At 55.4% G+C, this 15518-nt stretch overlaps 1 non-coding gene across 1 annotated transcript in view; it reads right to left on the minus strand.

The window, feature by feature from the left end:
- Positions 1-15309, minus strand: part of LOC102754243 — a 58464-nt gene extending 43155 nt beyond the window's left edge. Inside the window, exons 1-2 of the transcript XR_001513604.1 lie at positions 15005-15309; positions 11048-11263 (exon numbers count right to left, since the gene is read on the minus strand). This is a non-coding gene — a transcript (uncharacterized LOC102754243). The remainder of the gene's footprint in view (positions 1-11047; positions 11264-15004) is intronic.
- Between the last annotated feature and the right edge of the window lie 209 nt (positions 15310-15518).

Raw genomic sequence — 15518 nt, forward strand, 5'->3', positions numbered from 1 at the left:
CTTTAATTACTGCTGCTACTTCTGGCTGGGTTCTGAGAAGGAACTAATTCGAGCAGCGATCACTTGGCCTGAAATATTATGAATGTAATTTCATCATTTGGTCTGCCCAGGTCTCAGCGGGGGTTACAATAACTGGTTTTGCCAACTTTGTGCTGAAGTGGCAATTCTTCACCCACTTCTGTCGCTGACAGCTGCCCCTGTGGTGCCGCAGGCACCTGCCCCAGCCTGGGTCCGGACTGTGTCCCATGCCTGCTCATGGCAGGTTAAAATGTCAGTGCGCGCCCAGAGCAACCAAACCCAAACTTTGGTGGGAAATGTTTCCCACACAAGCTGTGAGCCCGAAGCACGCACACACCTTGTGGTTGTGCACACAAACACTCGTTCACACGATGGTGAATGAGAGCCAGAAACGCACGCCCATTCATAGAGGTCCCATCGCTTCACCAGCACACACATGTGCACAGATCAGAACACGTCTGCACACCTACACCAGCGTGGCAGTGCCGTGCAGGCCCCAGGCTTGCCCTCCAACACCGTGTGTCTCACAGTGAGGCGTTGAGAGCGCTGAGTGGCTGTCAGTCACTAATAAGGCCCTGTGTGTCTGGGATCTGAAGACCGGGGTCTGGTTTAGGCACTGACACTTACTGGCTGTGTAATCTTTGGCAAGTGTCTTTGCCTTTCTGAGCCTCAGTTTCCTCATCTGTAAAATGGAGACAGGGTGCTGTTATGCTTCTGTGGGAGGATATTTGTAAGGCAGGTAAAGTGCAGTGCCTGGCACACAGTAGGCACTCAGTACTATCTCATCATTGCTCAGACGACACCCCAGGTGCCGCCTCCTGAATGCCTACGGGACTCTCTGGTCCCACTCAGAGCCTCAGTGGCATGGCCCCTGCCTGATGTGGAGGCAGCAGCGAAGTAACTGTCTGCAAAGTGCCCCTCTCCCGCCCCAGACAGTGTCCTAGTCGGGCAGAAAGGCCAGTGCAGCTGTCCTGGCCTTTCCCCATCACGGTGGGAAACAAGAAATCACTTTCCACTTAAACCCAAGTGCACTCACAGGGCACCCACAGCCCACTCCCCAGCTCCTAGGTGAAGGGCCCACCTTTGCAGGAAGGCTTGTCCAGAAATGATTTGTTCTTTCTTCACAGCAATAAAAGCTTGCTCCAGGTGCAAATATTTGCATATGCATAACTGCGCGTAAAGGCAGGGAGGTTTTCATTGCGTGCCCTGCCCAGGCCCCATTTAGCCCTTGGCCCTCCCTATACCTCTGCTGACCAGTCACCTTCTAGGCCCCCCAGGCCTCACGCCTGAGCAGAGAACAGGTATCTGGCAGGGCTCCTGACCCTCTGAACCAGGCTGAGGCCATGCTGGCCAGCAGGCACCTGGAGAAGCTCTCTCTCCCTATGACTCCCTCGGGGTCTGGCATGATTCCAGTCCTGAGGACGCTGGAAAGTTAATGCGTCCCCTCCCCACCAGGGGGACCCACCACCCCTCTGCCCTGGGTGACAGGAGAGAGGCCCTGGGAGTGTGGGAGGGGGCTGGGCTATTGGACAGACCCTCTCCTTCCAGCCCATCCAACCAAAGCAGGTGCCAAGATGGCTTATTGTCAGACTCTGAAAACACCTTCTAAATTCTGAGCTGCCACTTAAAAACCAGGAGAATCCATATAAATATATGTTACAGATTCCTAGTTTCTTTGAAAAAAATGTAAAGGAAGCCCTGGCCACCTGGGGCCTTCATCCCACACAGATCTCCCGGTTGGAGCCGCACAGCTGCCGGGGGCTGTCTGTCCACTCCCTCCACCTCAGCACAGCGTGCATTTTCTGATGGACTGGAGACCTCACACGGTTTCACTGACATCCCCCCTCCTCTTCCTTCCTTTTCCTATCACCCTCCCTCCAGGGCTGGCCCAGACTCTGAGGGCAAAGGTCGAATGCACTCACAAATGGTAGCTTTTGGGGTGGGTGGGTGGGTAGGAGTCCCAGACTCCTTTCAGGCCACCTTTCCCAGGACAAGCACCTTCAGACACACAACCAAAATGTGGCGAGGGGTTCAGTCCAAACCAGGTTGGGAAACACCTGGGCCGAGAACTGGCCAGGGATTAGACCCTTGACCTGCTTTGGGGACAACCAAGCTGGGGAGAAGGGGGAGCCGGGATGGGGGACCAATCTAGTCTATAGGTGGCCTTCAGGACTTCTGGGGCTAGAAAATGGCATGGCCAGGCCCTGGGGCTCAGTGAGAGGCAGCCCCAGCTTCCTGCCTGGGCCCCAGACAGCGAGAATGGGAAGACCCCCAGATGCTCCTTACCCTCTCTCAGAAGCCAGCTAGCTGTGGTCCCCAAGCAGTGGCTGCTGGGGGCAACGGGACCCATTTAAGTTCAGCTGTTTTTCCCATATAAGAAAAAAAAAATTGAATGAAAGAATCGTCCACTGAATTCCACCACGATTCAAATTAATTCTGCAGAACCACAATCTGGGGAAATAAGGTTTATAATGAAAATATCAGCAGATATGTAACTGTGAGCTTCTGGCTGAGGTGGGATCTGCCAACTCCCAAATCCTGCAAATATGCTGGGAAGGAGAACACCAATGCTGACCCTAAAGCCACATGAAAGGTGTCACCGTGAACAGGAGGGGCTGGCAGTTGAGGCCTGTGGGTTCAGCCACACCCAGGGCGTCCCTGAGGGGCCCACTGCCCCCTGGATGTGCATCAGCCTCCGGAACCAGCCCTCAGTGCCTCCAATGTCATAACTACCGCCGTGATCTTTCCAGGGTTTAAGAAGTCATGAACCACCCAGTGGCCATGGAGAAGGATAGCAACCATAGCAACAGCCCTGTCCTTGGACCCTGTCCTGGCACAGACCCATTTCTCCGTTGCCCGTGTTAGTGATGTACGACGTCAGGAAGATGTACAACATCTCCCCAGCTTGGCTGTCCCCACAGCAGGTCAAGGGTCTAGTAGTCCCTGGCCGGTTCTCAGACCGCGCTCCCTGTGGCGTGGGGAAGGGTCTGTGGAGCCCCACACATGCTTCCGGTCTTCCAACTCACTGTCCTGAGCCCACCCCACCCCCTCCCACAGCCCTGAAACTACAGGCCAAGCAGAGAGGCCAGCCAGGCAGAAGGCTCCCCACCCCCCCCACCCCCTGAACCCTTGCCACTTTGGGGCTGCAGTCTCGCCCTGCTCTTCCTTGCAGGTCCCCTGGGCTGAGTGGGGGCTTGGCTCTGATGTCAGGTGACTCCCACTGAAGATACTTAGGCAGTGAGTGGAGAGAGAGGTGGGGAAGGTGTGGCCACAGGCAGAGGGAGAGAAAGTTCAGGCCCCGTCTGGGTTGCTTCCCAGCACCACCCCAACATTGGGTTCAACGCCAGACTAGCTGCAGCCCCGGCGCCCCAGACCAGATGTAATTCTGGGGCATCTCACGCACAGATCTTCACCCCCCTCCTCCTCACTGGGTCCCTCCAATTCACTCTAGGCCTGGCAGAGCGGGAAAGGGGTCAGCCCACACCCGAGCGCCGCTCTGGGCCCGCTGAGTCACGACTTGTCACAGGTGAACAGAGCCCAATTCACCCCGAGCGGGGCCTGGGGAGCAGTCGCTGCTGTGCAGACACTGCCTGAGCCGGGTCTTCGGGCATCGAACCGCCAGCCCTGCTGGCCGCACCCAGGCCCGGACACAATGGCAGACCCAGTTTTCCAGCTGGACTGTAATTTCAGAAGGGGTCTTTGTGTGGCTCGATTAACCAGACACCAGAGGAGCCTTGGGGCTGGGTCAGGGAGAGGGGCTGCTGCTGAAATCTGCTGCGTGTCGGCAAGAAAGCCCCTTGAGGAAATGGTAGAAAAACAGAAAATACGAGAAATGCAGACCATGACATTAACTAGTAGCAACAGTTACTTGGGCTAACCTGGGCTGGAATCCGGCCTTGGGCCACTCTGGCTGCAGGACTTTGGCATCTGACGTAACCTCTCCGAGTGTCAGCTGAGGGCGGTGATGCCGGCCTCACGGGGTGAAGGGAGATGAAATGCAGGCACCGGCACCGTGGCACTATGCTTCATGCACACGGAAGCAAATTACACTGTTTCATTTTTAAAATTATCATCACACACGTGTGTGGAGCTCTGTGGCTTTCAAAGCCATTTTTGTCCATTCCTTCATTAGACCCACACAACGGTCCTGTCTCCAATTTTTTGCATTTTGCTTTAGTTCCTTTAAAACGTAAGTCGTGCTCTTATTGGATATAATTGTCCCAATATTCCGTTCTGCTACCCTTTTTAATTCCCCCGCCCCTAGGAACCTTTAGCAGAACAATTCTGGGACCATTTTCTATTAATATGAATTTCCAGATTATAGCAATATGATGTCTGTTTCCTAATTTAATTAGGTGATTCCTGTTATTAGTTCCTACATGCTCATTATTTCTCATTTAGCATATTTAATGCACCAAAGGAAGACAGGCTCTGGCTGGAGACCCCCGGGCGTCTTCTGCAGGGAGAAGGGAAATGTCCCCCCACCTACAGGATGGCGGAGGAACGGGGAAACTGAGACCCCACCAGGGAAGCAGATGCTGGGAGCGGGGGCGGGGTGCGCCGCCACTCAGAACAGCCCAGTCTCAGGTGAGAGAGGGTTGTGGCAGGTCAACTCCACTGCAGAGATGGGGCCACGGTGGGCGCCCAGAGGTCAGGGCAGTAGTGAGGATCCTTCATGAAGCCTTGCCCCGAAAAACACAATCAGAGAAGCGCCAAAGCCAGTATCCCTGGCCTCCCCCAAACCCCTGGGCTCCGATGCCCACACCTGAGGGTTGTGTATCTGACACCACCTTCCTTTTGGGCACTCGCTGGCTGGCTGCCATGCGGAGGCCTCCAGGGGCACCCTTCACAGTGTAGTTTAAGTCAACACTGCCCTGGAACCAGCACAGAACACAGCGTGAGTGTGCCCCCAGATGTGCAGGCCCCGCCTCAATGCACCCACACCACTGAGGGAGCTCAGCCATCGGTGCTCCTGGGTTCTGGCCAACCCCGGTCCCCTCTCTGTCTCCAGCCCTTACATTGGCCAGGGCTCCGCTCACTGGCCACTCCATGGCCCCAGAAGAACCCCCACAGGGCTATTCTGGAGTTTGCAAGGAAGAGCTGGGAGGAAAGCCAAGGCCGCGCTCGGGGGGGCACTGTTACACGCATCCCGCCCCACGCCCTGACTTTGAGAGCCTGGTGCATGCCGTGAGGAGGGGAGGGTACTCCAGAGAATGCAAGGCAGTGGGTGGATGTGCCCAGAGTACGCTTCTGCTGTGGCCGCAGACAGGGAGAGGAGGGAGGGCAGGCCGGCCTCGTGAGCCAGCAGCACCGGGTGAGAGCTTGGACACGCTGCAGGTGCACTGCTTAGAAACACCGGGTTCCGAGAGTCCCAGCCCTGCTGATTTTGCAATGATAGATTGCCAGCTACTTAACAGGATGGATCACTGCAATTACATGTCACTTCTGATATTCACAGTCACAACAAGGCTGTGTCAGCCTCGCCAGGTTTGTAGGAAATATGTATGATGTTCCGCAATGCCGTTAGAAAATGGTTTTAGGAAACAGACGTGAGAGGATTCCAATAAAACCCACCTGTCCGGAGAGGATTCCAATAAAACCCAGCTGGCTGGGGAAAGCAGATGGCTCCACGGAAATGGGAGGGGGTGGCTCCCCTGGGCCGGAGGAGCGTGGGTTTGGACACCCCGACCCAGCAGGCTGCCCCTCCGCCGACAGCCAAGGAGGGATGGCCACCACGCTTCCCTCTTCTGCACCCCCTCACACGGGTGGTGTTAGAGCTGCCAGAGCCTCACAGCAGTTCCGCCTGTGGCCCCGGCCCACCCAGGGCTTTTGGCCTGGTGGTGTGTGCTCAGAGCTTCCTGGGGACCCTCATGGACAGAAATGGTCGCTGTAGGAACAAGACAAACCCTCTGACATTGCAGTGCAGCCTCATCGTGGCTCACACAGGGCTGTGTGTCCCTGGTCACCGTGGGACCGAGAGCGAGGGCCACGCTCCCTCCAGCCAGCACAACCCTGCCTCCAGGGGATCAGAGCAGGACCCTGGAGCTGGCCAGGCCCATGGCATTGGAATTTTGGTTCTGTCGATTTCTAGCTGTGAGATGCTGTGCAAAACACCCTGCCATGCCACAGCCTCTCATGCCTCCAAACCCTGATCCTCACTCTTCCCTCTGCCCAGACCCTCCTCTGGGCCCAGACCAGGCAACACCAACCATCACAGCTGTTGGGAAGGCAGTAGGTGCAGTGGGCACAGCCAGCTCTACAGCTGGCCAAAGCCCAAAGGCACAGCTTTTAACCTCTCACAGCAAGCTCCTCTGTCGAATGGTGTAACAGGACTTAGTTCGTGGGGTTTTAAAAGGATCAAATGAATTCCAAACACACGGAAAGACCCGTGACAGTGCCCATCACGAGTGAATGCCAAGAGTGTGCCCACATCAGTGGCGCTGCTGTTGGTGTGTCCACCGTAGGGAGAGCTGGGCACCTCATCTGCCAATAGGAACAATCACTGCTTGTAAGAATTATATGCAGGGAAACATGTAAAGTGTTAGCACAGACCTGGCAAGTAGTTGTTATTGTTATGATCCTTGAATGCCCCGTGCCCTGGAAGGAGTGCCCTGGGGCAGGCTGTAGACCAAGACATCACCTGAGCTGTCCAGTCCCTTTGTCTGCACTCACAGCCCCGGAGCGGGACCTCTGCTGGGAACCTCTGCTGTGACCGTGGCTGCCTTCCCGCCCCGACTCCCCAGCACCAGCCCCAGTTCCCAGCACCACCACCCACAACTCCACAGCTTTGGGGGAGCAGTTACATCACTGAAACATGGGGGGGCCGCACTTTCCGAAAACTCATTCTGCAAAAACCAAACATTAAGAAAAACTATGTAGCCGAAACCGGTTTGGCTCAGTGGATAGAGCGTCGGCTTGCGGACTGAAGGGTCCCAGGTTCGATTCCGGTCAGGGGCATGTACCTGGGTTGCGGGCACATCCCCAGTGGGAAAAAAAGAAAGAAAAACTATGTATAGTGTGCTAGCAACACAGTTTGTATCATAAAGTCAATTTCTTTAATGTAGCAATGAATAACCCAATCAATCCACTGGTCACTTTGGTTTCACGGGTCACTAACGACTCGCTTCACCCCATTAGAACAAAGGCCATCCCACCGAAAAGGATGGAAGGATGATAAAACAGCAGAGCGCACTGTGCAGCCCTAGTGAATGGCTGGGTCTAGGCTACCGACTTCACAAAAGCGAGCTGGGCAGAGGTGCGCCTCCCGAAGGAACAACCTGGTGCCACACGTGCATTCTGGCCGAAGAAAGAAGGAAAAACAAATCCTACATTTGATCGAACTGCTAATTTACTTAACTGATAGAGACTCCAAAGAACAGAAGACAATATTGAACTATACCAAGTGGACACCATCAGCAAAAATCCCAACTGTGGAAACTCTACAGGACTTGTGACCCAGTTTCCTCCAACAAATAGCAAGAGAGAAATAAAGATGGAGAGGAAATCTTACCGATGGAAGAGATTTAATGACTTACCCATCAATTGCGAGGTGTGGGCCTGACCTGGGTACTGAACACAACAAATGGGAAATAAAGGTATTTATAATATTTGTGAGACAATATATTTGAACACTGGCTGAATATTTGATGATATTAAAAATGTTGAATGCTAACCAAGAGTTCTTCTCTTTTAAACTGAGAAAAATATTGAAATATTTATGGCTGCATTCATATTCCACATGGTACATGCTTTAAAATCATATAGAAGGAGGGAGGTGGGTGGGGATGTGGATGGGCCAGCTTGACCAGGGTCGGGGTTCTGGGTGCATGGGGTCCATTGTACTGTCCTAATCTCCTTCTCTCGGTGTCCCAAACTCTCCATATGAAAAGTTCATAAAGAAAAGCAGCTCATAAACATTCAGTATGCCTGTCTTCTCCCTCCCCAGGACCAGCATGTCGGATGAGTCATTCCTGGTTCTGGCATGCTCTCCGAGTCTTCCATTTAGGAAAGGGGCAAGTCTAGTCTCCTGGGTCAAGAAGTGATCCAGGGCCTGGCAATATTGGAGAATAAAACGTTGGACAGGTGAATTCTCGGATCCACAAGAAAATCTAATCTTAGACTGAAGGTAGGTTAACTGGAAGTGATTCACATTTCAAAAGATTTGGTTTAAATATAGCAAACATTGCCCTAGCCGGTTTGGTCCACTGGATAAACCATCAGCCTGTGGACCAAAGGGTCCTGGGTTCGGCTCCGGTCAAGGGCATGTACCTCGGGTGCAGGCTCCTCCCCGGCCCAGGCCCTGGTTGGGCTCATGCAGGAGGCAACCAATCGATCTGTTTCTCTCACATCTATATGTCGCTGTCTTTCCCTCTCTCTTCCACTCTCTCTAAAATCAATGGAAAATATCCTCAGGTGAGGATTAACAACAAAAATAAACAAATATAGAAAACATTTGTGAGAATATGGCTTGATTTACAACAGTTGGCAATTCCATACGATTATTTCTAATGCACTAGCCAGGTGATGTTTGCTGACTGGTCCCGAAAAATTTAGCAGCTGTTCACCTGGTAACTGCATGGGAGAAACCTCAAAGGCACCCCAACACTGAGAACACAAGTAACTAAGAGCTCCCACCTGCCCTCTTAGCTTGTTTCCAATTCACCACCTGTCCAGCCTCCCCTTGCCCATTGGTCAGTGCCGCCCAGAGCAGATCCCAGTGACTGGTTCCCAGGGACCTCTCTGCCACTGTGAGAGACAGAGCGGCCGTGTGGAATTTCCTCTGTGGACTCCCTCAGCCTCGTTGCCCGATCCGGGCAGCAGGGCAGCCTCCTGGGTCTGCAGCTCCCACCGGCAGAAATGCGCCCAGAGAAGGCTTGTCCAGGGCCCTGGGGGCCACCCACCCATGCAACTGGATACATACACTTTGTAAGCACTGGTTTCCAACAGATAAGTGTAATCAAGGTTTATATGCTCAGAGAAGCCAACAGGATGGGATTGTTTCACTTGAAAGATCAGAAGAAAATTGTAACTAATGTTGTGGAAAATTACTTTGATATTGCTTTCTTGGTACCGAATCACAATTAGGCTGCTGTGAGAAGTACAGGGAAAGAATAAATGAATAGTAACAAATCAGCACAAACAGCCTGTGTCAGGAACACTTTGCCCAGGGAAAGTAATGTAAGCATTATTTAAAGTTTTACGACTGTGTTTGATGTGCTTTACGTAGAGTGTCAAGGCTGTCCGTCATCTGGCACGTGGCAAGGGGGGGTTCAGTTCCATTTACAGACAGAAGAACACGGCTCAGGACCCAAGAGTGCTCTTTGCCTGCATCTGCCAGGCCCACGGGGTCCATGGCTACAGCTTCCTTCCATCTTTCACACCCAGCTAGCCTGAGCCTTCCCCACACCCCACTCACCACTTCACCCTAGAAATCCCAGCCACCACAGCCAACTCCACCCAGGAATGTAGTGCCTGACCCTAGCGTGTACCACGGATGGGTGCATGGCACTGTCCCAGCTGGACACCAGCCATGAGGACCCTCTGCCTGTATGTGCACACCTCCCCCTCCCCCAACACACACACGCATCAAGGATGTGCGGTGCTTCACCCCAGGCTGTGTTGGGGGCCTCTCCACAGCTCACTTCCTCCCAGATAATACACCCCGCGGGGCCAACTCTGTCCGTCCTGATGGCGTGGGGCCCGATGTGGCTGACAGAGTCGCTACCCCACAAGGCTGCAAAGTCCCCATAGAGGAGCCAGCTTGGTCACATGTCCTTGCTGGGGAGCAGCCAGACTCACTTGTGACAGCCACCATCTGTGAGGGTCCAGCCAGGCGTGAGTCAGCACAGTGACTGGCTGCCATCTCCCGGGACACCCAGTCTTGGCTGCCTCTCGCTCACTCTCTGTGATGAGAGAATCAACTCATAGGCACTCCCTGCCAGGGCCTCTGGTAGCAGCTGCCAAGCCCAGGGCCCTAACTCTGACCTGCTCATGCTCCTCTTGCCTTCCCACCTACTGCCTACAGGCCCACACTACCCTGAGAGTGTGAGCCAGCTGGGCTGAGGGTGGCTGGGGAGGAGGCTGCCCACCTAAGGGCCAGGTGCCCCCAGGCCGTGCTCCGCCCTCCTGTGCTGTGTGCTGCTGGTAGGGATGGAGCAGGGACCTTCTGCCTGAGCCCCCAGCCTCCACTCCTCCTCTGTGTTGCCCGTGTTCCAGAGCACACCGCCCATAGGTGTCTTCATGGCCCTCCCCCAGTAAGGCCCAGGACCACTGCTAAGAGATGCCAGTGCTCCGGGCCTGGCAGCGGTGCTTTCCTCTCATTCCAAAGCAGAGCGACCCTGGCCTTGGCCCTGTGCCTGCTGCCCTCCGACCCTGCCGTGTTCTCTGGGGCAGGGGCTGTGTCCCACAGGCAGGAAACTTGCCTGAGCTCCTCTCTCCACATCCCATCTGCCCAAGGCTCCAGAACCATGTGACCTGCTCTTCCCTTACTGTCCCCAGCGGACCCTCGCTAGTCAGTGAGGGTTTGCCCCTACAGTGGGTCACCAGGGACAGGTGGGATAGAAGGCAGGAGATGGGACACCAGCAGGAGCAGTCTCAGCCTCAGAAAGCCAGGAGGTACCCTATCCCTCTGCCCAGGCCAGAGGGGCTAGAAGATTCAAGGGATCCCAGGGTTGGGCAAAGAGAGTCCCATTTGGGCGCATGAGTTCAAGAGAAATCGTGCACCCTCTGATGTCCCAGATCCTGGGAGAGGTCCTGAGAGGTGGCAGAATCCTCCTTAAATCTGAGTTTCACCAAAGGCAACAACCAGCTGAGAGATGGTCAGCCTGACCATCATTCCCAAAAGGAGTGCAGAGGCCAAAGGTCAGAGGTCAGAAGCCAGAGCCCTAAGGCTAGTAGTCTAACATCAGACAAAGTGTTCCCACGTTGAGGCTGATGCCCGCCAGGAGGAGGCTAGGGGGTCTCAGCACAGATCTGGCACCAGGGCAGCCTTGGAGGGCAAGCGGGCGGCGGGGCCAATGCGAGGGCTCACCTGGCACCTGCTGGGGGGTGAGCTCCGTGGAGTCCTGCAGGCTGATGAAGAGGAGGAGGCCCGCGGCTCCGAACAGCAGGATGGATGAAAACATGCAGGCCAGCCGCATCGTCCCGGCACGTAGGGTCATCTGGGCCTTGCTCTGGGGTCACCTCTTGGGTGTGGGAGGCGAGTTCTTCCCTCATTGTCTACACCAGGTGTCCATCAGGCCACAGTCTACAGGGCAGAAGGGGAGAAAGATGGTCCATCACCGTGGCACAGGGCCTCCTGGGCAGCTGAGGCCCCAGTCACTGCACGTGACCGAGTGTAATCCCTGAAGCCTCCAGCCCTTCGGAACTCAGGTGAGTCCCTTCCACCTCGCAAGCCAAGGAGGTCCAGTGACCACCTGCAGCTGGGACAGCAGCTCCTCTCCAGGGCCTCCTGTATTGGCACCCCCAGAAAAACCATGGAGAGAAACACTCTGGCCTCCACCTGGGACAGCCCAGAGTAAGGCCCCAAGACCCAGAGCCAGGCACGTGGCCACCCACTTACACTGTCCAGACTCTCTGAGCCTCTAAACAAGCACACTTGCATGCCATGGTGAGTTCTAGATACAGGTAGGAATCCAGGTCCTTGTCCCTTGCAACTGACCCGGTGGACAGTGAAGGCCTCAGTCTCCTCTGCCCTGGCCCCTCTCTATGAGATATTCGGGACAGGTGTCCACAGGGCAGGAGGCTTTGAGAAGGGGCCTCCCAGGCCCAGAGGATGTCAGGGAAAGACTGACGCCCCCACCTGGCCATTCACCATCAGCCAGAGCTGCTCTCCTGACAGACTTGCTGGATGGGCTGGTGGGACTGTGGACAGTCACACTAGTGGAGCTGAAGCTCTGGCCAGATCGTGGTTGTCTCTGATCTTGAGGCCCTCAGGCCTGGGCCAGGGCAGCCAGACCCGAGTCTGACTGACCCCTGGCTCAGAGGCTGGGCCACTGCCGACGCAGAACCTGCATGTAACTTGCCCCTGACCTCGGTTCCTCCTGAAAGGGAAGAAATTCAGTACCAACCAGTGACCCCAGTTGGGCCAGGCTATGGGTCAACGACGAGGCAACCCAAGGCCATCTGCCTAAAGGAAGGTTGCCAGTTCCCGCAGTGGGGCAGTGTGGGTGCTGAAGAAGAGTCCGCACAGGAGGCTGTGCCAGACGGACAGGTATCCCAGGACCTCCCCTTTGAAAGAGAGTCACTCTGTCCCCCAACTTTCTCCAGTTCTTACCAGCCTGGGCCCAGGGACACCACTCTCTGACCACCCAAGGAGCCCTGGCTTCCCTCATCCTGGGACAGGGCAGTGCCTGAGGGGGGCTGAGCCAGGTGGGCAGTTCCCCGTGGCCTCGGAGACCACAGGTGAGTGGCTGGTTGGGCCCCAGACCAGACGTGGCTCAGCACAAGGACCTTCCCCTGCTCGGGGCAGGAAACCCATTCCTGACTGGACACCAAGGCACTCCGGCAGGAAGTCCCAGCTATTGTCCCCTCTGCATCCAGCGTGGGCATGACAGGAAATGATAAGAAAGAAGCCCCCCCTTCCCCTGCCCAGACCAGAAAGGCCTGGACTGTTCTGAGAAAGCTCTGGGGCTGAGGAGTGTTAAATTGCAGGTTTGGGTTTCTCCACACTGCAGTCTCTGTAATTATTTTTTCACTCAGTTAACTTTAATTAACCTGCCCCAGGCCTCTACGCAGGAGGAACGCGCTGGATCTTGGGTTCTCTGGGCTGTGCTGAGCCGGTGGTTCCCACGACCTCCCAGCTTTTATGTTTGGAGGAAGCGTAAAGCTCTGCTCTGTTTCTGGCTCTGGCTCTGGGGGTTCAGGCTGGCCCCAACCTCAGGGGAAGACTGCTGCTTCCTGCCTTCCCCGGGGACACCCTGCCCCAGGCTTGCAGTGGGTGAAAATGGGCAGCCACAGCCCCTGTCCCCAAGGCTTAGACCCTACGGTCCTTCATGTGGGGCCATGCCTCCCCCTCCGTGGCTGCCCTCGGTCTGACTGTCCTGGGGACCAGGGCAGACCCCAGGCTGTGTTGAAGAACAAGGTCACTCTCAGTGCTGCCCACAGCATCCTCACGCCCTGCTACTCCCAGGCACTGCTTGCAGGGCCCACTGGGGCCAGCCCTGAGGTCCAGGGGAAGTGTGAGCCATGGATGGGGGAGGTGGAGCTATTTTCTCCCACCCTCGCTCTGCTCCTTACCTCCAGCAGTTGGATTAAACCTTGAAATTGCCAGGCATCACAGAAAAGAGTTGAAAGAGTGGGGATGCAGTGGAAACAGGACACATGCACTAACACGTATACACACACACCTGCACGCACACTGGCAGGCACCTGTACATCCACACCACTGACGGTCCCCAGCAAGAACCCAGCTGTGAGGAAATGGCCACAAAGCCCTGGATGCTGGTCATGGTGTTGGCACGCATTCTGCGGCCACACGGGCCTCCTGAGTCTGACACGAGGCCAGGAGGGCAATCTGACCTAGGGTGACCTCTGACATCAGGGCATTTTGTAAGGAAGGAGAGAGAAGGACAAAGAAAAGGGGGAAGAAAGGATGGCAAGTTTATGGCTAAATGTCCTTGGAAAATAACTGATAAAGTGCCACCCAACCTCAGCCCAAACACTCCGTTTGATGAAAAAGGGGGACTCGGACGCCCCAGTGACCATCCTCGCATTGTTTGGACAGTAGCTGGTGCTGTAGAAGTGACTGCAGAAGAACTGGCCGGTCCCCTCTTCTCTGCAATCTGCCACATTGACTTCCCCTGAACTGCAGCCATGACCCACCCTCATTTGTTTCTGAACTTGCCCAAATCAGCCCACCATATGCAGCTGGGCTCTGGCAGCCCATGAGCCTGGGAGCCTGGATGAGGACCACATCCCAGCCCCCAAATCTGGGGAGAGGAGGACGAAGCCTCAGCATCTGCGCCTTCACTGTGGCAAGAGCATCAAGCACTCAGATTTCTCTTTTCAGAGACCCTTCCCTTTGTTGGTTCCTGAGAGACTACAGGCACCTTCTCCATGCCCAGGGAGGGAGTTAGAGCCGAGCATGGCTTCCCCTGCCCAGCCCCTAAGCACCAGACCCTCCTGTCAGCGTTTGCTCTCCCTGGAGACCATCTGACCAGCTAACTCCCTGCTCCATGCAAACGGGAACCAAAAGGTTAGCATGTCTCCCCTCCCAGTTGACTGGTCAAAGTCTGCTGGATCTCAATGCCCCCAGGAGGGGGCCAACATCACAGAATCAGTAAGATTCTTTCTTTAAAGGTGAGGGGTAGATGGGAGGCCATCATCACACCACCAGACATCCAGAGAGTATGCACAACTGGTCTCCTATTGTTCCCCTAAGGGCCCTGGTCTTCAAAGTCACAGGTTATTCTCAAGGCAACAGGGAGATGCCGGTCAAAGGCTGTTTGTCTCCTCCTGGAGGTTGAGCCGCTGCCTGGGTTGTGGAGGCGAGGATCTGTCACAGGCATGGCCAAGCTGCCCAGGCCCCATAAACACGTTCGCAGGCCCACCTGGGCCTGCGGCCTCCTCACCATGCACTGCATCAGCCTCAGTTCCGACGACAAATGGAAAACCCTCCTCTATCTCCCTGCCTCCCTTCCACCACCACCAGACAATAAGAAAACTCAAATAACTGGGGGCAGAGTGGGGAGGAGTAAGGCAAGGAAAATAAACAGCCCACTGAGCTTCCAGAAGGTCCTGCCCTCATCACAATTCCTAGAACTCCCAGCGGCTTCTCTTCCTGACACCTGAATGGCGTCACCGATTTTTACTGTAAGAAAAAAAAAACCCAATTAATCTTGTAAACACCTCCTGGGACACAGGGCAGGGCCAAGGATTCCTCCCATTTCCTTATTTATCTGATTTTAAAATTGTCTCTGCAAAAAATTCACTTCAGGGCACAAGCAAGAACTTGGGAATTCAGCCAAAAAAAGAAACAAACACGCACCTCCAGTGGCGATGGCCCGGCAGGCGATGAACGGACGGCTCCAAGGACACACTTGACTGCGGCTGCTACAAGGCCTAGATGCCTCCCCCAGCCCCCCAGAGGACCACTTCTGGCCGTGGGGACCCACACCACACCCCAGTGGAAGCAGCAGGAGGCACCCGAGCACATGCCCATGGGTGCACCCACTTGGTGTGCGGACCCTGGGCTGGGAAAGTTCTCTGTCCAGTCGGTGTCCTCCTCGAACAGGCAGGAGCGAACAATGACGTCCCTCCCTCCCAGCTGAGGGCTCCAGGAGAAGCTCTCATTGAGAGAGAGAGGCTGCTATGGCAACTTGAGGAGAATGGAGCCAGGCACTGCCGTCACCTTGAATCCGGCACCAAGCATTAGCGGCTGAGGGGCCAACCTTGGCTCTGCCCCTGCCAGGCGCCGGTCGGGGCGACACTGGGACTGACCTCTGCTTCCCTCCTCAGCCTTCTGGCCTCAGAAACTCATTTGCTGCTTGCTGAAAAGGAGC

This window comes from Myotis davidii, unplaced genomic scaffold (genome assembly GCF_000327345.1).
Source record: "Myotis davidii unplaced genomic scaffold, ASM32734v1 scaffold77, whole genome shotgun sequence".
NCBI classification, from domain to species: Eukaryota; Metazoa; Chordata; class Mammalia; order Chiroptera; family Vespertilionidae; genus Myotis; species Myotis davidii.